This window comes from Hemitrygon akajei, chromosome 22 (genome assembly GCF_048418815.1).
Source record: "Hemitrygon akajei chromosome 22, sHemAka1.3, whole genome shotgun sequence".
NCBI lineage: Eukaryota > Metazoa > Chordata > Chondrichthyes > Myliobatiformes > Dasyatidae > Hemitrygon > Hemitrygon akajei.
Window position 1 is genome coordinate 53,981,658 of NC_133145.1, and position 22,397 is coordinate 54,004,054.

The 22,397-nt window shown below is 43.4% G+C and overlaps 1 long non-coding RNA gene across 1 annotated transcript; it reads right to left on the minus strand.

The window, feature by feature from the left end:
* Window positions 1-634: 634 nt before the first annotated feature.
* On the minus strand, window positions 635-18,669 carry LOC140714893 (uncharacterized). Its single transcript, XR_012096025.1, has 4 exons — window positions 18,390-18,669; window positions 16,317-16,525; window positions 5,551-5,715; window positions 635-1,677 (listed from the first exon to the last, which is right to left on the minus strand). It is a non-coding gene; the product is annotated as an uncharacterized lncRNA (long non-coding RNA).
* Between the last annotated feature and the right edge of the window lie 3,728 nt (window positions 18,670-22,397).

The following is a 22,397-nucleotide window of genomic DNA, read 5'->3' on the forward strand; positions in this document are numbered from 1 at the left end:
ATACTCCACGTTCAATGGCAGGACTGGCCCATTGCGTCTGCTCTGCCATTCCATCATGGCTGATTTATCATCCCACTCAACCCCACTCTTCTGCCTTCTCCCAGTAACCTTTAGTGCCCTTATTAATAAAGAACCTATCAACCTCTGCTTTAAATATATCCAATGACTTAACCTCCACAGCTTTTTTTAGCGGTGAATTTCACAGATTCACCACTGCCTGGCTAAAGAAATTCCTCCTTATTTCTGTTCTAAAGGGACGACCTTGTACTCTGAGGATGTGCCCTTTGGTCCTAGTCTCTTCCACTATAGGAAACATCCTCTCCATGTGCACACTATCTAGGCCTTTCAATATTCGATAGGTTTCAATGAGACTTCAGACTCCTGAAACAAATGTACTGTAAATTCTAAGATTTCTAGAACAGAGAAAATATTTCAATGGTGTCCTCAAAGCTCACAGGAAAAATACTCATGGGAATCCTAAACCTATCACGAACAAGAAGGGTTGTGAAAGCGTTGAGGTGTGTACTGTTGTTGCATAAACAAAGTCATCGGAGAGAAGTACTGGTAGATCTGAAGCAGGCTCTTTATTCGACAAAGTGAGATACAGCAGGCATCAGGTGGAGATGTTCTCAGAGGAAGAAGGTCTGCCTGACCCAACACAACATGACATTTAATGTGCTAAAGATCAAAGGCCAATTCCATATTTACAAGGCTTCCTTTGACCTACACACCTCCCTCTTCATACCCACACAACACACTATAACGAATAATGAATTTAATCAGCATTGTCTGGTCTTCAATTAACTGTAGTGTCTTCCATTTAATTGTGGTTCATGGTCTTAAGAACCTTTTGTTCAGAGCTGCATTTTCGATTGAATCCACAGTTCATAGTTGAATCTGAAGTCAGTTGCAGATGTTATTTGCTATATGTGCTAACCCCCAAAAAACACTCTAACAAGTACAATAAATGTGAACAGAGGCTGCTCACAAACTGAGGAAGAAATAAATACACTCCTAAACTACTCCATGCCATTAATATGTGGCAGTTTGTAGAACCTGCAGAGATTTCCCACTTGCTTTATATCATTTGAATTGCTGAACTAATTCCATCAAAGAGAACTACGGCTTTCTGGCAGCCTCATAAACTTCAAACGGTTCAAACTCTACATTCACAAGAGTGATCCTGATGAAAGCCTTGAAACCAATTTCACGCATTCTTTTGTAAAACAGAACTTAGGTTTTCAGCTTAAAGTAGTCGGGGTGCCTGGGAGTCCTGGGAAAATTCTTCAGATGAACCGTTCCATGGTTTAGTGACCCTTCTTAGGATTAGCCAACAGAGCTCTCCACTAGAGGAGTTCCATCAGTCCAAACGTCCCATCTGTCCTGCGGAAGACATCAGACATCCAGCAATGTACTGACCACTTCACGGGAAGGTTTACAGATTTGCCCTGGTAGCATGTCTAATGTGAGGGGCAAGAGTTCTTTGCACTGTTAATCTCTTGATCTGCAAGGTTTGTAACTGGTACTAAGGACCTGGCTTTCTTCTATTGTTTAACTGTTATCTTCCCAACTTGGCCTGTTTCCTTGGTTGCTTCCAGGTAATTTGAAATCTGCTGTGGCAGATGCTGGAATCTGGAGCAAGAAATTACTGGAAGAACTCAGTAGGTTGACCAGCATCTGTGGAGGCAAAGGGAGTATTAACTCTGGGTCGAGACCCTGCAGGATTGAGAGTGTAATGGGAGAGGAGCCAGTACTCCTGTTTTATCGCTATTTTGTGTAATTTTGATTGGGGTGGACTGGCTCTGTGGCCTGCAGTCAACAAACGACCCAGCGCTAAACTGAACTGAACTGAACCAAACTGAACATTCCTGGATTGTTCCAATGACTCTGTGGTTTGATGTTTTATATTCTGTGTTTTTTGCTCGTTTTTTTGCCATTTGCACCCTTTGTTAGAACCATAGAACATTACAGCATAGAAACAGGCCTTTTGGCCCTTCTTGGCTGTGCCGAACCATTTTTCTGCCTAGTCCCACTGATCTGCACCTGGACCATATCCCTCCATACACCTCTCATCCATGTACCTGTCCAAGTTTTTCTTAAATGTTAAAAGTGAGCCCGCATTCACCACTTCATCTGGCAGCTCATTCCACACTCCCACCACTCTCTGTGTGAAGAAGCTCCCCCTAATGTTCCCTTTAAACTTTTCCCCCTTCACCCTTAACCCATGTCCTCTGGTTTTTTTTCTCCCCTAGCCTCAATGGAAAAAGCCTGCTTGCATTCACTCTATCTATACCTATTATATTTTTATATACCTCTATCAAATCTCCCTTCATTCTTCTACGCTCCACAGAATAAAATCCTAACCTATTCAAACTTTCTCTGTAACTCAGTTTCTCAAGTCCCGGTAACAGCCTTGTAAACCTTCTCTGCATTCTTTCAACCTTACTAATATCCTTCCTGTAATTTGGTGACCAAAACTGCACACAGTACTCCAAATTTGGCCTCACCAATGCCTTATACAACCTCACCATCACATTCTTTTGTTCTTTTTTTTTTGTACAGTGAGTGTCTGATGTTTTCTTTGATTGGGCTCCATGGTGTTTCTTTTGTTCATGGCTGTCTGTAGAAAGATGAATCTTGGGGTTGTACACTGATAATAAATGTCTTTGGATATTGAAGTGTGAGGAAGGGGAGAGGGAGAGGCTGGTAGACAATTGGACAATAGGTGGAACGAGATGGTGGTGGTGGAGAGAGGGGTAAATGATGGAATCCAGTGGGGGAGTCCGGGAGGTGGGAGGGTTGAGTCAGAGGACAGCTGGTCACGGGTGGGAACTTAAGAGAAAAAGAACATTATAGACAAGTGGAGGCAGGTGGGGAAGGGTGGAGATGGAGGTCGGTAGGTGATAGGTAAAATCAGATAAGGGAGGAGTGATGCACAGAGAGAGCCAAGTGGGAAAGGGGATCAGAAAGGCGAGCCAAGGGAGAAGGTATGTAGGTGATGGGCAGGTGGGGGTTGTAACAAGAGGGGAGAGGGATGTAGAAGTGTACATAGGGAGAGAGACACATGGTGGAGTGGATTACTTGTAACTGGCAAATTCAACATTCATACCATTGAGCTGTAGGCCACACAAACAAAATATGAAATTTATATGAGGAATATGAAATTTGTGTCTGGTAGGTTCTTGTGGAATATTTATAGACAAGGGAGCTGAGGGGGAAAATGCCCTGAGCCTGTAAAACATGTGAGCCCCAGAGAGAGTGTTTGTAATGTGGATTCCACATAAAACTCATTTTGTAGATTCAACGGGGTTCGTTGCAAACCAGGAAATGACCTGCATCTTATGAAATTGGCACCACAGATAAACTTACAGGAAAAAGTATTTTCCTCTGACCATTTCATAGAATTCAACAGCCCACTGCAAATATGTTTTTTTCTTGTCTAGTGGAGGAATGAATTATCACTCAGGGTCAGCTTCAGATCTCAATCACCTCGCTTGTTTGAATTTGATAACCTTTTTCGGCTGTGGAGCTCAGCAGCCCATTGGGCATAGGCTGTTGTGTGTTGACTGTTGTGCAACATAACCTGCAGTGATATGGATGACGCGCTTTTGCAGCTCTTTGGGTAGAAGGAAAATAATGTGGATTTGAAAAAGCAGAGAAAAATGATAAATAAAATATAAGATCACTGCAAATAACGGATCTATGATCTCATGTGACGAAGATCAAAATAAATGGGATGAAAACACTTCGATAAGGATCTTTAATTGTCAGAGGCAGTGAAATTCATGTAAAAGCCTTTGAGATAATGTTGTCTCAATGAATCAGCTTCTGCTCTTGTGGCATTGAACTATTTGATCAGCTTTCTAGTAGTCCAGGCAGCTAAATTCTCACTGTGTGGATTGTAGCTGTTGTTATAAAATGACTCTGGATGATATTTTATATTTGCTGAAGGTCACGACCAATTGCACCAACCTAATAGCTAATAATTCAGCCCGCTCCCTCATGACAGCTTGTAAACCGTCTCTACTCCTTAAGTTCTACCTCTCAGACTCTGTTGGGTAAGGTATGTGCACGATGAGGAGAAAGTGGGGTGACAAGAGAAGTGGATATTCTAAACAAAAGACCCAACCGGTTCCCTCCACCACAATCCTCCTCCGTTTGGCAGAACCGGTCCTCAACCTCAACAATTTCTCCTTTGGCTCCTCCCACTTTCTCCAGGCGCAAGGGGTAGTCATGGGCACCCGTCTGGGCCTCAGCTATGCCCAACTTTTTGTTGGCTATGTAGAGCAGCCCATGTTCCAAGCCTCTGTTAGTAATGCTCCCTAACTCTTCCTGTGCAATGATTGAAAAATGACTGCATTGGTGCTGCTTCATGCACTCATGCTGAGCTCATCAATTTCATCAACTTTTTCCCTGCCCTTGGTCTATTTCTGACACCTCTCTCCCCTTTCTCTGGAGAGGAACTGTCTACCAACATCTTTTATAAATCCACCGATTTCCAGGGTAATCTTGACTATATTTCTTCCCACTCTGTCTCCAGTAAAAATGTTATTCCCTTTTCTCAGTTCCTTCATCTCTGCCACATCTGTTCCTAGGACATCAGAGATATTCTCTTTCGTTGAAGAAAGGGGTTTCTCTTCTTCCACCACTGATGATGCCTTCACCCAGATCTCCTCCATTTCCCGGATATCCGTCTCACCCCATCTTCCCACTGCTTTAACAGGGATACTGTTCCTCTTGTCCTCACCTACCACACCATGAGCCTTTGCATCCAACATATCATTCTCTGTAACTTCCACCATCTTAAAAGAGATCCTACATCCAAACACACTTTTACCTCCACCCCACTCTCTGCTTTACATAGGGATCACACACCCTGTGATTTCCTTGCTCACTTGTCCCTCTCCACTAACCTCTCGCTGGCTCATAACCCTGCAAGTGACAGATATGTTACACCTGCCCATTCACCTCCTCCCTTATCTCCATTCAGGGCCTTAAACGCTCCTTCCAGGTGAGGCAATACTCCACCTGCAAATCTTTTGGGATTGTCTATTGTAACTGATGCTCCTGATGTGGCCTCCTCTACATTGGTGAGACCCAATGTAAATTAGGAGACTAGTTTGTCAAGCCCTTCCGCACCCTCCACCTGAAGTGGAATTTCCCACTGGCCAACCATTTTAATTCCGATTCCTATTCCCGTTCCGACATGTCATCCCATGACCACCTCCTTTGCCATGATGAGGCCACTCTTAGGATGGAGGAGCAAAACTTCATATCTCATCTAGTTGCCTCCAACCTGGTGGCATGAACATCGATTTCTGCTTCCGTTGAAAAAATATTCCCTTCCCCCTTCACTCTAGCCTCTTATTTCATTCCCTCACCTGGTGACCCTCCTTTTTCCCTTTCTCCCATGATCCACTCTCGTCTTATCAGATTCCTCTTCTCCAGCCCTTTACCTTTCCCACCCACCTTGTTTCACCTATCTCCTTATAGCTTCTCCTCTTTCCCCTCCCACCACCATTTTATTCCGTCATCTTTCCCCTTCCTTACCAGTCCTGAAGAAGGGTCTCGGCCCGAAACGTCGACCGTTTATTCATTTCCATGGACGCTGCCTGACCTGCAGAGTTCCTCCAGCATTTTGTGGTATGTTGTTCACAACTCACTAACTCTAACCCTAATCGTACATCTTTGGAATGTGGGAGGAAACCAGAGCACCTGGAGGAAACATAAGCAGTCATGGGGAAAGCGTAGAAACTTCTTACAGGCAGTGGTGAGAATCAAACCCTGATTGGTGGGTTCTGGTGGTGTAGTGATTGCATAGAGTGTTACTCTTCAGTGCAACAAGTTCCAATGATCTTTCTTTTAATAATACCAAACATGGTCATAAATAAAATATTCTGTGGTGCAAGTATGAAAACGATTGTGACATTTCAACCTAGGGTCATGAATATTTTACACTTATTGGAAAGGTTTTATCAAGTAGAAGAAACATAAGAAGGTTCTTTTACCAATTGCTCAAGTCTTGTCTCAGAGTTATCAAAGTTAATCTTTTAACACGATTTTTCAGCACTGGAGAAAATGAGGTAGGAATTGACCTGGTGTTCCATCCACTAAATTTGACTTCATTGATTTAAATTTCAGAAGTGGTGAAAAATGTGCATTATTACTGCACACACAAACAAGATAAATTTCATGTCTGCTTACTTAATGGGTGGCGGGTTGGAGACGTGCCTCCATACCACAACCCATCATGTAAATAAAATGTGTAGGCGCTCCTTCCCTCCGCTACCCTGCAGGTCATCCTTGGGCAAAGTGTAGCCCCTGCTTAGCCCCCCCCCCCCCCAACCACTGAATCAGGGTCATGTGATGCCATGGGAGCAGGTGGGGGATGGCTGCACGAACAGTTGGTGTATGTCACAAGTTAACCACTGACGCCAGGCAGATAACCTCTGAAGAGTTTTGATAACGGCCGGGGTCACCCGTCTCGTAAAGTCACGGCTCTGAAGAAGACAACGGCAAACCACTTCTGTAGAAAAGTTTGCCAAGGATAATCATGTTCGCGGAAAGGCCATGATTGTCCGGGTCACATGACTCCGTGCATAGTGAACAGATGATTTACTTAAGCAGTGTCCAAGCCACATGGGAAAGAATTGCGGCTGTGGATGGGAATCAGGAAAGTAGCATTTAAGGAGACGTTCGTCATTTTTATAAGTATTAGTGGGAAATGTTGTTTGTCTCTGCACGGCAGTTACCATTTCTTCAGCATCTGTCTGCTTTTTACAAGGCCAAGTTGCTAACTTGATGCTCAGCCCAGCATGGATGGAGAGCGTGTAAGGAGCCAGCCGGATTCCAACCCAGGACCACTCACCTTGAAGTCCAGTGTGGATGCCTCTACATCACTGGCTGGCTATTAGTGGCCATGTTACAAGTTAATATGCTGAAAGCTTTGATCAGATTACACGTATCGCCATCCACTTTTGTACTTACGCCAATGAACTCACAAACAACAGGGCTGATGTCACCTATTTGTGAGATGGGGGGGTGGTTTTAGTATGTTTTAGCTGCTGCATTTTGGGGTGAACCATATAAAGGGATATGGGGAGAAGGCAGGAGATTGGGAATGAGAGGGAAAATGGATCGGCCATGACGAAATGGTGGAGCAGACTCGATGGGCCAAATGGCCTAATCTTGCCCCTATATCTTCTGCTCTTGTCATTACACACAGGTGGGCAGACCATGTGCATGAGATACATGACCTATCAGCATTCCAGGTAAAATTCCAATTCAATTAACCTGTAAAATAAATATTTCCTCTTACTTAACTTGAGCTGTGTGGTGTACTGAGGGAGGTGTATGACCAGTAGCATAAAGGTTTATTGCCCTTAGATTCTACTGCCCCTTGCTGATTAACCCAGGGCTTATTGCACAGAAGCTGCCTGACTGGCTGAGAGTTTCAGTATTTTATTGTTTACTTCTTATTTGCTCAAATTTTGGCAGCATCTAGAAGTTAATGCACATCCCAGGACAAACACCACTGTTCTCTAATCACTAGAGATTCAGCGGATGCTGGAAATCCAGACTAAAACCCACACACAGAAGAAATGCTGGAGGAACTCAGCAGGTCAGGCAGTATTTATGGAAATGAATAAACAGTCCATGTTTTGGGCCAAGACCCTTCATCAAGACTGTCTGGAGAGGAAAGGAGAAGAAGCCAGATATTTATGGAGAGGAATAAAGATTTAATGTTTCGAACCAAAACCCTAAATCTGGATTGGAAAGGAGGCACATGGTTTCCAGTCCTGATGAAGGGTCTTGACCCAAAATGACGACTATTTATTCCTCTCCATGGATGCTGCCTGACCTGGTGAGTTCTTCCAGCATTTTGTGTGTTACCACTATTCCCTCTCACTTTGTACAATGTGTCATAGATTCACTTACAATGGTGGTTTGAAGTGCTTGCTTCTGTGCTGTATGATGCTCTGTGTCTCCAGTATACTGAGAAGATCAGGAGAAAATCAGAGATTATAGTGGAATCATACAATGGAGAGGACACAGAAAGAAGATATTTGGCCCATTGTTCTCATGACATCAGGAACTTACTATCTCCACATCCTAGCCCCTTTTCTGTAGCCTTCTGAACTTTTTCTCAGTGCATCTGATCTGTCTGGACACATTGTGTTCTACAATTTGATTTCTCTGTCTGTATAAATCATCGATTTACTGCAATGTAATCACAAATGGATGATTCTGGCTTCTTCCCCCTTCCCTTCCAACCCTGCTGAAAGGTCCCAGTCCAAAACATTGACTGTTCTCTCCTCTCCATAGATGCTTTCTAACTTGCTGAGTTTCTCCAGCATTTTGTGCACGTTATTCTGTATTTTTAGCACCTGTAGAATCTCTGGTGTTTATGAACTTTGATGTCACCAAAATAAAATGAAGTAAAAAAGTGTTCGATGGTTTGGGAGCAGTCTGTGCAAAAACAAAGATCTGTTAAGATTGTTTTAAGGTTCAAGAGATACTTGGGGGGAAAAAAAGTAGTTCGGAAGACTTGAGCAGGTTTCTTTTGAACTTGGTAACATCACCGATTCATGCTCTCGTTTTTTTCACAGCATGTGAATCAGTTTGAGCCAGAGGAAATGGTGCAGGATAGGGGAGGGGAGGGGAAGGAGTAGAAGCTGGCAGGTGATAGGTGAGACCAGGTGAGTGGGTGGGGAGGGAGAACGATGTGAGAAGTTTAAGTTGATTAATCTCTTCCACCTATCACCTGCCAGCTTGTACTTCTCTTCCTCTCCCACCTTCTCATTCTGGCTTCTGCCCCCTTCCTTTCCAGCCCAGACGAAGGGCACTGGGCCAAACCACCAACTGCTTATTCCCCACCATCAATGCTGCCTGACCTGCTGAGTTCCTCTGGCAATTTGTGTGTGTTGCTCAAGATTTCCAGCATCTGCAAAATCTCCTGAGTGTATTCGGTGCCTTAATGGACTTAAGAATAGAGTCACACAATAATTAAGATCTTCGATGGCATGGAAAGATATATCAAGATGCTGGTAAATAGGATTAATACAGATGGCTTATTGACAGTCTGTATGGCCGTGGATTGTGGAAGAACTGTTTCTGAGCTGATTAACTCTGACTCTTTATTCAAGTAACAGCTGGAGACCTTCGGGAAAGCGCTGGTGACAAGGGATAAACAAGACTTGACATTAAGAGAGCTAATTTTAGAGGATTTAACAACAACAATCCATGCAATTCACTGTGTCCCGGGTTTGAGATGATAGAATAAAGGACTACTGTTCTTCAGCTCAGAATCAACAGATTCAGTCATTGCCAGTAAGAATCTCCAAAGCTTCTATGCATTTTTTATTTGCTGTCTTCTTGGAACTAAAATTTAATGGCTTGTAAAAGAGAAAGTAAATTTTGGGACATTAATTTCATTGTAATGTTGACTTTAATTAAAAGAAAAATATTTCTAGGCTTACTCCGAAGATAAAATAATTGGTTATTTGGGGAAATAAATAAATATATATACTAAAGTTATTATGAACTCCGTGGAGCATGTGGGGATCTTCCGATATCCAGGTACTCTTTCTTTCTTTCTTTTTTCTTCTTTTTCTTTTTCTTTTCTTCTATAGGGATGCTAGGGGGGGAGGGGTTAAGGGGAGGGGGGAAGGGTAGATAATTTTTTTTCTTCTTTCTGTAATCATTTGAAAACTCAATAAAAAAAATATTTCTAGACTGTGGACACAAAATGCTCTTCCCTGCATTAACTTGGTATATGTTAAGTGTCAGAGACCTGGGGAAGTGGGGTGAATCTGGTCTCACTCCATAAGACCATAAGACGTAGGAGCAGAAATAAGCCATTTGTCCTATTGAGTCTGCTTGGCCATTCCATCATTACTGATTTATTATCCCTCTCAATCCCATTTTCCTGCCTCCTCCCTGTAACCTTTAACGTCCTTACCAATTAAGAACCTTTCAATCTCTGCTTTAAATATACCCAATCACTTGGCTTCCACAGCTTATGGTATGTCAGAGTTAGAGTGATTCAGCTTGGAAATAGGCCCTTTGGCCCATCAAGTCCTTTCATAACATTGCTGGAATCGTTGTTTTGTTGTTGTTGAAATAGCTTTCTACTTTACATAAGAACACAAGAAATAGGAGCAGGAGTCGGCCATCTGGCCCGTTGAGCCTGCTCTGCCATTCAATAAAATCATGGCTGATCTGGCCATGGACTCATCTCCACCTACCTGCCTTTTCCCCAGAACCCTTAATTCCCCTATTATGCAAAGGTCTATCCAACCTTGTCTTTAATACACTTACTGAGGAAGCCTCCACTACTTCATTGGGCAGGGAATTCCACAGATTCACCACTCTCTGGGAAAAGCAGTTCCTTCTCATCTCCGTTAAATCTACTCCCCCGAATCTTGAAGTTATGTCCCCTTGTTCTAGTGTCACCTACCAGTGGAAACAACTCTCCTGCCTCTATCTTATCTATCCCTTTCATAATTTTACATGCTTCTATAAGGTATCTTTTCATTCTTCTGAATTCCAGCGAGTACAGTCCTAGCCACTCAATCTCTCCTCATAGTCTAACTCCCTCATCTCTGGAATCAACCTGGTGAACCTCCTCTGTACCACCTCCAAAGCCAGTATATCCTTCCTCAAGTAAGGAGACGAGAACTGCACACAGTACTCCAGGTGCGGCCTCACCAGTACCCTGTACAGTTGCAGCATAACCTCGCTGCTCTTAAATTCAATCCCTCCAGCAATAAAGGCCAACATTCCATTTGCCTTCTTGATAGCCTGCCATACCTGCAAACCAACCTTTTGTGATTCATGCACATATTTTATCAAATAACATTCTGCTGGAGGAACTCGGCTGCCAAGTAGCATCTATTGGGGGAGGGGGGGTGGAGGAATGGAATTGTTGGAATTTCAGGTCGAAGCCCTGCTGGGACCCCAGTTGTTTACAATGTATATTAATGATTTAGACGAGGGAATTAAATGCAGCATCTCCAAGTTTGCGGATGACACGAAGCTGGGCGGCAGTGTTAGCTGTGAGGAGGATGCTAAGAGGATGCAGGGTGACTTGGATAGGTTAGGTGAGTGGGCAAATTCATGGCAGATGCAATTTAATGTGGATAAATGGGAGGTTATCCACTTTGGTTGCAAGAACAGGAAAACAGATTATTATTTGAATGGTAGCCGATTAGGAAAAGGGGAGATGCAACAAGACCTGGGTGTCATTGTACACCAGTCATTGAAGGTGGGCATGCAGGTACAGCAGGTGGTGAAAAAGGCAAATGGTATGTTGGCATTCATAGCAAAAGGAGCAGGGAGGTTCTACTGCAGTTGTACAAGGCTTTGGTGAGACCACACCTAGAATATGGTGTGCAGTTTTGGTCCCCTAATCTGAGGAAAGATATTCTTGCCATAGAGGGAGTACAGAGAAGGTTCACCAGATTGATTCCTGGGATGGCAGGACTTTCATATGAAGAAAGACTGGATTGACTAGGCTTATACTCACTGGAATTTAGAAGATTGAGGGGGGATCTTATTGAAACATATAAAATTCTAAAGGGATTTGACAGACTAGATGCAGGAAGATTGTTTCCGATGTTGGGGAAGTCCAGAACGAGGGGTCACAGTTTAAGGATAAAGGGGAATCCTTTTAGGACTGAGATGAGGAAAAACTTCTTCACACAGAGAGTGGTGAATCTGTGGAATTCTCTGCCACAGGAAACAGTTGAGGCCAGTTCATTGGCTATATTTAAGAGGAAGTTAGATATTGCCTTTGTGGCTAAAGGGATCAGGGGGTATGGAGAGAAAGCAGGTACAGGGTTCTGAGTTGGATGATCAGCCATGATCATACTGAATGGCGGTGCAGGCTCGAAGGGCCGAATGGCCTACTCCTGCACTATTTTCTATGTTTCTATGTTTCTATCAGGAGTGAGAGTTTTAACCCTTCTTGCTTATTGGATTGCAAGATCATCGTTCTTGTTCATTTATGAACATGTAGTCAGTTCATGCATTGACTTAGCAATACTGGAGCTCAGTGCTTTTCGTCCGTACCCTCCATCCCCCCCCCCCCCCCCCCCACATTCACCTTGTCTTTACCCACTCACTGAACAATCTCTACCTCCTTAAGGTCACTCAGATCTTAAATAGACTACGTTTTAAACTTTCTCTTCTAAACATTTCTTGTTTTGGGTCTCTCTTTTCCCTTTCGGCCTCTCTTTAACTTTTACTCCTCTGTGTATTTTCTTGAAATTGCTTTCTACTGTAGCAATTAACAGTCTGCTAGAGGAACTCAGCTGCCGAGTAATATCTGTCGGGGTGGGGTTGGGTGGGGGAGAGTACGGAATTTTTGGAATGTCAGCTTCACGCTCTGCATCTGGACTGAGTTTAGAGAGTTTAGATGACTGGTACAGCAATGTGGAAGAGAGAGGGGAGGTGGGAGACAATAGGTGGATTGAGGAGGGTGAGGGTTGATGGGCAGATGAAGCCAGGTGGGGGAGCGGGAACAGAGGCATCGGCAGTCTCCCGTGTCTCTAGTTTTCTACTTCAAATGATTTGTGTGATTGAAGATGGCTGCAATTGTCTTCATTTTGCAAACACGGAAATTAACTGCTGTTGTTCAGCTTGGTGGCTGTGGACTCACTTTTGTGAACGTTAGTTCTGAGTGTTACTTGTTTACTTTTTATTTTTTTACACAATTTATTGCACCATGGTGTTTGACAGTGTATTTTAATGGGTTCTATTGGGCTTCTTTGTTTCATGGCTCCCTGTAAGAAGATGAACCTCAAGGTCGGTTACGGTTTACATGCTTTGATAATAAACGTACTCTAAACTTCCTTTTCTCAATGAACCAAGTCACTGAATAGTTTACTCAAGACTGAGTCTGTTACCGGATTCACAATTTAAATTGCTTACTTTATGACTAATTCTAACCTGATGTTCACACACTCGCTTCCATTGTTGCTGAAGGAAGCTACTGTACTAACATTCCTCCTGAAGCAGATGTCTCAGTAATGGGAATAGCAGCCCTCTCATTCAGCTTCCTCTTGCCAAAAAAAACATCAAATGTTCAGGAAGATGGACTTAAAACGCCAAAGCAGTGGTTAGAAATGAAATGGATCGGTGACATATCAGTTTTGAGAATAACACGCAGCACCTTTTCAGAAAATTCTTAAGCAAGATCGGCTTCTGGAACACAAGTGACTCAGCACCACAGTACAGAATGATCCAGAAGAAACAGTCCTCATGAATCACAATCAGAATCTTTATCATCACTGTCATGCATATGTTGTGAAATATTTGTTTTGTGACAGCAGTACAGTATGAAACATAAAACATTATCATTCGTAATTTTTATAAATTACCACACAAATATTTATAGAGTGGATCCCAGTTAATTAGGCCCTCGGATAGTCGGGCAGCCACTTACTCAGGACAACCCTTAAAGAACCAAAACAAATCGAGAAAATAGCCGGGATTCCCTTCTTTTATTTGGGACAATATTCCTCTTAATCGGGGCAGGAGAATACTGTTGAACATTTTCTAACTAGCGTCAGTCCCGTGCATGTTAGGTGACCGTCAGGCATTATAGCACTGTTCCCTCTAAGCCAGGGAACCTTTTCTAAGCCATGGACCAAAGCCATTGAATTTCAGGGGTGAACCTGTGCTCTAAGTTGTGTGGGTGTGTGGCCGCACGGTAACTGAAATACTCCCACACACATAGCCTTTGTTGCCGTGAAGCTGGGCTTTTCTTTGACATAATGTTTTATTAAAGTGCAGCACGGCTTTCAGGCCAGGTAAACATTTCCTGCGTAGAGCTATTGCTAGTCTGCGCAGCTGTAAAACAGACTAGAGGGAATATTGCACTACACCGTGCTTAGAGTGAACAGTTTTAAATAGTGTTAGTTGTGTGTGCTTGTATGCAAAAAGCAGAGATTGTTGTCATGTATAGTTGGTGAGAAATAAGCAATAAGACAATTCAGAACAGTTTTGCTCACTGTGGTTTCAAGCATGCAGACTTAGAAATGCCAGAAACAGCCTGGAGTTAAAATGAAACTATTTCAGTCCTTCAGAAAGTTAGGAATTACGAAGAACTCGAAGGCATTAACAAACATTTGGATGCTACCTTTGATCCCACTGGACACTCAGCTCTCACCTGTGGCTCCAAGTAGCTGCTTGCGTGCGGCAGCGGCCATGCCCCGGTACACCACTTCAACGGGCAGGTGAGGGTAGCCAGGGGGGTCTTGTACCTTGGCGAGATAGGAACTTTCCCGTCAGCCCCAGCGGGCTGGGCGGACGAGATCTACCGGGGGTCCAACGGCCAGAAAGGCGGTTCTGCAATGCTACGTGCAGATCGAAGGGCATGACGGGGCACAGAAGAAGTCACATGGTCAGCCACTGCAACCAGGGAAGGCCCCGCTTGTGATGTCTACTCATCCCATTGGACAAAGACTTTCAAGGTTGGAAGAGTGGAACTGCCCAGTGCAACGGCTTTTCTACTTTAAAAACTCCCCCGCGCAGGTTTCTTGTCATCATCTGATTGGTGTTAGTATTGATTGTGTTCTAATTTGTTCTGTATTTCATTTAAATACATAAGTTATTACTCAATTAAACGGTAGGTTTTCTTTTTCATATTTTTTTCAACTATTTCTACAAAACCAGCTAATTGGGTCAGCCACTTAATTGGGCTAAAATGTAAGATAACATTAGCTAGGGTTTCAATCCCCAGTATTATTAGTGTCTGTTACATAATGTTTGAGAAAGAGTTGCAAGGTTTAATGGAGGCACAAGAGATTCTGCAGATGCCGCAAATCCAGAGTAACACATACAAAATGCTGGATGAACTCGGCAGGTTAGAAATGAACTGCTGACATTTCGGGCTGAGACCCTTCATCCAAACTGGAAAGATAGAGGGCAGAAAGCAGAACTAAAGGATGGGGGAGAGGAGGGGGAAGTGCACAAGCGGTGGGTGATAGGTGAGGAGGGAAGGTAGGAAAGTGGGGGAGGAGATAAAAACAGAGTGATGTGAGAAGCTGGGAGGTGATATTTGGAAGAGGCAAAAGGCTGAAGAAGAAGGAATTGGATAGGAGAGCATTGTAGAATATGTCTTTATGGTCCTGGTGAAGGGTCTCAGCTTGAATTGTCCGCTGTCATTTCCTTTGATAGATGTTGCTTAACCTGTTGAATTCCTCCAGCGGTTTATGTGCTGGTGAGGTTTAATATGTACATTATTCTGCAGAATGAGTGTTTTCATTTTACTGTTACGGTAAGCACTCCAATCTGAGCTGATCTTTGTTCAGGAGTGTTTTTATTGCAGTATTGCATCTCCCTTAGATTGCCGCCACAAGCCAAATCAGCCAGCTGAGGTTTCGCATCTCAGTGAATTTACACAGCAGAAACCCCAACACTTCCCAAAATCCCACTGGAAAATTTGGAAATGCATGGAGGGAGGGCAGTTTCTCCTTTTGCTTTTATTCCCAGGACATCGCCACCCCCACAACCATGGAGGGTGGGGCCTGGGTTCGGAGATCATTTCCAGGATTACTAAAAGCTTCCAGTGCAACGTTCTGATGACTCGTCATTGCAGCCATAAATATAAACAACGGATTAACAACAAGCCTGGTGTCATTCCAACGGGACAGTGGGGCTCCACTCAAAGCAAGAAAGTGAGTTGCTGTGGATATCCAGAGTGTATCAGTGAGCTCATGTTTCCATTAGAGTGCTTCCTTTGTTTTGACAGGGCCATTATTACACAAAGCACAACTACTTTCAACTTTTGCCGGTTTTTTACTCAATACACATCTGACTCGTCCCTCTTCCTTGAATCCTCTGTCTTGGGGAGGACAGGCCTGCTATAAAAATAAGGTATTGGCTCCTGTGTCAGCTTTGCTGGACCTGCTTGTGCTTTTCGTTTAAAAACCCTAAGACTGTAACGGCATCAGCACTGGACTTCAAGGTGAGGGGTCCCGGATTCGAATCCGGCCGGCTCCGAACACGCTTTCCATCCCTGCTGGGTTGAGCACCGAGCTAGCAAGTCAACCTCGTAAAAAAAAACGCAGACAAAATGCTAAAGAAATGGCAAGGTTTAAATATACCCAATGGCTTAAATATACCCAATACACCCAAAATTGCTTTCCACAGCTGACTGTGCAAATGATTTCCTCAGATTAACACCTCCAGTAAAAGAAATACCTGTGCTAAAGGACTCCAGGTGATAGGAGAGACCAGGTAGTTCTCATACTATTCCCTTTCACTCCCCTCTCCCTCATTCACCTACCATCCCCCTCACCCGGACTCACCTGTCGCCTTCCAACTTGTACGCCTCCCCCTAATGGGACCCTTTTATGCTGGGTCCTTCCCTCTTCCTTTCCAGTCTTGATGAAGTGTCTCACCCCGAAACATTGACCGTTTATTCCTCCCCATAGATGCTGCCTGACCTGCTGAGTTCCTCCAGCATTTTGTGTGTGTTGCTCTGGATTTCCAGCATCTGCAGAATCTCTTGCGTCTCCTTAAAAAAACATGATAATGGGAATCAATGGACAGCAAAATGATAGATCTCGGAGGAATGAACTTACTGAATTTACACAGGTTAAGTAACTCCGCAGCTGATTGAAGCTACTAAGTGAAAATCTAACTCATACAAAATTTACAGATCTGTCTTTTTCCCACATTAGGGCTTCAACCTGAAACATCAACAAATCCTTTCATCCCACAGATGTTGCTTTATTCGCTGAGTTCTTTTAGCAGATTGTTTGCCATAGAAACGATCTTAACCGGATACATCACAGCTTGGTATGCAAACTATTCTGTGATTATTATTATTACTATTCTCAAGCTCATCAGCCACACTGGGTCATAAGCTGCCAAAGGTAGCTCACCACGGTCCGGTCTTTCACAATGTCTCCAGGTGTAGCCCTTCTTCTTGGTATATCCTTCCTCTCCCAGGGACGAGGTCTTCAGAGCTTCTGTTGGCATTTCTGTAGCACTGGGTTTTCATGGGATGGGGTTACTAGCCCCGTTCCCAACCCTCCTCCTTTCAGAGCCGGGCTTGGGCCCATCCATGGCAGAGCTAAGAAATTGTGAACAGAAATCAGTCTCCTCTCCATGGACTCAATCTACGCTTCTAACTTACTTACTGCCCGTTGGGCGACTGGTGTTCAGAGCAGCAGCGAAGGTCCTCCATCTCGTTAGTCCTGACGAAGGGTCTCGGCCCGAAACGTCGACAGTGCTTCCCCTTATAGATGCTGCCTGGTCTGCTGTGTTCCACCAGCATTTTGTTTGTGTTGTCCTCCATCTCTGTTTGTCCACCCAGATGTAGAAGGATTCTTCATTGTGTTTCTGTAACAGCTTTGTTTTACCAATCAGGGATGTTATCCTGAGATGAACTCCCAAATCTGGAGGACTGGTGAACCATGACTTACTGAATAAACAGTGGAGCACCATTTCTAACAGGCTCATTCAGCTTTGCTGTCACAAGGATCATTCCAGAAATTCTTTCCTACCAATGCAATAAGCATAGACAACAGCTCATCTCTGTGCCACAGAACATACATCATTGTACAATAGTCTATGTTTTATTATTTCATATATTATTATTGCACAGTATTTCACAATACTACACATTGGTAAATTATTATTGTGTATATTACTATTCTGTACTTTATTATTGGTTAACATTATAATTGTATTGGCACATGGCCTAGTGGATAAGGCATCTGACTAGTAATCTGAAGGTCACTGGTTTGACCTGAGGCAGCGTGTTTGTGTCCTTGAGCAAGGCACTTAACAACACATTGCTCTGCGATGACACCGGTGCCAAGCTGCATGGGTCCTAGTGCCCTTCCCTCGGACAACATAGGTGGCATGGAGAGGGGAGACTTGCAGCTTGGGCAACTGCCGGTCTCCCATACAACCCTGCCCAGGCCTGCGCCCTGGAAACTTTCCAAGGCGCAAATCCATGGTCTCAACAGACTAACGGATGCCTATAAAAACATTATTATTATATTTATTATTATTGCTAAGTGCGTTTTTAAATGTTGCTGTTGTAATGAAATAATTTCCCACTCGGGATCAATAAAGTACTTATTATTATTAGCCATTCTTAATCTGGCCTCTACCCTTTGACCTGTGTAACACTTACCCAACAGGCTGGTATATGTCTAGGGGAAAAGGAGATCCAGCCACTCACCAACCCTACCTCCCGTACATGCAGGTGCTGTGAGAATCAAGTTTATGCCGCGTGTACACACACCATATCAAACTCACACCAGATACCGTTACAGAATACACTTTAAAGATTTTACTAAAACTAAAAGAGTACTATGCAATACAGTATATATGAAGGAAAAGAAAATAAAGCAAAAGGCGCCAACTTATCAAAGTTCAGTCAGTTTAGTGCACATCGTTGGAGCTCAACCATCGAACCATTCGACCCCTCATCGCTTTCCTCCGACCTCCACGTCCTCGCACCTGGGACCACCCCGGTGGTCAACCGAGCAGTGCAGCGCACGTCCACCTTCCTCGGCATCTTCTTCCCGACTCCCCTGTAAAAACTGTGAAAACCCCCAAGCTCCCAGCCCCACAAGACAAAATAACATTCCCCATTGGTTAACAAATGAATACAATCCCCATATCTGCAAGTCCAAAGCTAAACAAGTGCGAGAAAAAAATACTTATCAGACATAAAAGCATTCCTACTCTAGCAAACCAAAGAAGCCATTTTGATTACATACACAGTACATTATACACCTGCTTGGCATGTGTGACCCTACCAGGAGCCAAAGCATAAAGCCCTGACTCCAGCCAACATAGCTCTCCAGGTCATTGAGGCACATAAGCCTCCAAACCACAGCATAGATGTGGTCCACCTGGAGGACACTTTCCACTGCTTTGGAGAACTAACCAGGGACCCTTCCCTCTTGGTCATTCTCTCATCTGCTCCCTACCAACAGGCAGAAGATACAAAAGTTTGAGAACATGTCCCACCAGGCTCAAGGGTAGATTCTATCCCACCTTTATATCGCTCTTAAATGGACTTCTCATACAATAACTATTAACTCAATTTATCTCATCATAGCTGTTACACTTTACAGGCCCATTTACCATGCACTTTTTCTGTAATCATAACTCTATATCCTGTATTGTGTTTTTGTGTTCTTCTGTTTGATTTCAATGTACTCACGTATGAAGTGATCTGTCTATAAGTAATGCAAACAAAAATTTTCAATGTATCTTGGTACATGTGACAATCATAATAAATCAACCAACCTTTATTTTACTGGGAGGTTTTCCTGCAAGAGGACCACAACCTTGTGGTTTGGAAGCTTGTGTGCCTCAATGACCTGGTTAGCCATGCTAGCCAGGGTCAGGGCCTTATGCTTAGCTCCTGGTAAGGTCACCCATGCCAAACAGGTCATAGGGCAGAGGCCAGACTAAGAGCAGTTCACCTGTCCTCCAGGTTCAGAGAGTTCAGTTCAAGGCTAACAACCCAAACAAAACTTTGGAAATATATGGACAAAAATATGGAAATAGCAGTGAAGAATCTTTCTACATCTGTGTGTGATAGAATTCCCGAGTCTCCATGTGGGATCTGCATGGCTGACAGTAGTGAAAACCCAGAGGAAGCTACTGGCATGGTGAAGGAAGCCCCGAACACCACCAAGACCAAAACCAAAACTGGTTTCTGCAACGTACGAACCATGGGCCAAGGACGATAGAGATCTGCTGCCCTAAACACCAGCAGGCATAATGGGCAGTACATAAGTAAATTAACATATTTCCTTTTAATGTGTGAAGACTTCCGTTAATAACAGCAGATGAGAGATTGTCAGAAGAATATTTTATATCTACTAAAGATTATTGCTCCCCCATTCCAACACCTGCAGTCTCTTGTGTCTCCACAAGAATACAATTTTAAAGTACAGTACACTCAGTGGCCAATTTATTAGGTACAGCTATCTCCTGTACCTAATAAAATGGCAACTGATTGCATGTTTCTGGTCTTCTGCGGCTATAGCTCATCCACTTCAAGGTTTCATGTATTGTGCATTCCGCGCACCACTGTCGTAACACGTGGTTATGTGAGTTAGCGTCACAGTTCTGTCAGCTTGAACCAGTCTGAACATTCTCCTCTGACCTCTCTCCTTAACAAGGTATTTTCACCCATTTCACACCATTTCTGTAAACCCCAGGGATTGTTGTGCACAGAAGTCCCAGGAGATCAGCAATTTCTTAGATACTCAAACCATCCCGTCGGGCACCAACAATCATTCCACGATCAAAGTCACAAATCACATTTCTTCGCCATTCTGATGTAGGAATGAACAAAAACTGAACCTCTTGACTGTGTCTGCATGCTTGTATGCGTTGAGTTGCTGCCACATGATTGGTTAATTAGATACTTGCATTAACAGGTGGACAGGTTTATCTAATAAAGTAGCCACTGAGTATATAAACTACCTGTTCAACATAATTCACTTTTTCTCTTTTTTGGAATTAATGATTTGTATATAAGCTCCGCAGCTTTCAACAACACTCCAATCAAGATTAAAGTGAGCTTAAATGAAAGATTACCAGGTTTACATAATTTCATGAATTCCCATGTGGGGGTGGGGAAACAAGTTGACTTTAATTCGGTTATTGATTTGTCTCACGAAGGTGTTAATTTCTTGATACCTAACCAATACTAATGAAGTTTTAGAGATTGGCTTTGAAAAAAAAGATGCATTACAACACGAAGGTTACTCAACACTGTCAGTAATCTTGTGAAACATTTTACCAAGAACGTTCTGGGCCCACAGTGATAAATATCTGCAACACTATGGGAAACAGTAAAGGCTCAACTGGACAAGATGTAGGTACTGATGGGGACAACTGGTCCAAGACCCTGATAATTTAATGTTGAATGTTTTATAGCATCTGCGGAGTTTACCGAGATAGATACTCTTTTACTAATACAATGCTCTATTCATAATCACCCTGGAATTTCAGGTCAAATGCATATGATTTATTGCAGATTTTCTTTAGAATGATTGTATTGTAGGATAAAGACTTCCTGCTTAAAGTGTACACATTTATTGGTGTGATGCCACAGTATTAGACTCAGTGGCCACTTCAAGGTACACCTGTATACCTGCTTGTTACTGCAAATATCTAATCAACCCATCACTTGGCAGCAACCCAGTGCTTTAAAACCATGCAGACATGGTTCAACCCAAACATCAGAGTGGGGAAGAAATGTGATCTAAGTGACTTTGACCATGGAATGATTGATGGTGCCAGACGGGGTGGTTTGAGTATCTCGGAAACCACTGATCTCCTGGGATTATCACGCACAACAGTCTCTAGAGTTTACAGAGGATGGAGCGAAAAAGTAAAAATATCCGTTGAGCAGCAGTTCTGTGGGTGAAAATGCCTTGTTAATGAGAGAGGTCAGAGAATAGCCAAAATGGTTCAAGTTGACAGGAAATGACAGTAACTTAAATAACTACACATTACAACAGTGGTGCGCAGAAGAGCATCTCTGAGCGCACAACACGTCGAACATGAGGTGGATGGGCTGCAGCAGCAGAAGATCACATTGGGTTCCACTCCTCTACATAATAAAGTTGCCACTGCTTGTATACATCAGCTACATCTTGAATGTATTTTATGTCTCAGCCTCCATCGTCCTCTGAGGCAGAGAATTTCAAAGATTAACGCGCTCAGAGCAAAGTGGCACTGAGTTTTGTACTCACCCATCAGGGGAAACATGTCAAAGTAACTGGTGGTCCGGCCCACTGGGTCTAGGCCTGAAACGTCGACTGTACTTCTCCCTATAGATGCTGCCTGGCCTGCTGCATTCCACCTGTATTTTGTGTGTGTTGCTTGGATTTCCAGCGTCTGCAGATTCCCTCGTGTTTGCACTCAAGATCATATGCTTTTAAATAAAATTTCCTCGGAAGGTCTAAATTCCAGAGTATTAAGTCTGTTCCAAATAATCTTTCATCATAGGAAAGATCCTTCAATCGAGGAATCCTTGCTCCACTGACACCAGAAATTGTTGTTTTTTACCTTAAAGAGACCAGATCTGTGCATGGTGCTCCTAGAGACATCTCACCTAAACCGTGAGCCACACCTCAGCAAGAGCGCTCTGTTTGGTTCTCCAACACCTTCCAATAAAGGTGACCATTTCTCGTTACTTACTGTACCTGCGTGCCAGCTTCCTGCTTTTCATGTGCAAGGACAATCAGATATCACAGAACATTTGATGCTTTTGAGTTCTTCCTTCTGACGCTTCTGTAGAGCTGCTACTTGCAAAAGCAACTAAGTGAGCAGGAATTATACAACAAATGCCTTTCCCTGCACAGGCTGTGTTTGGGTATATTCAACGGAGAGCTGAT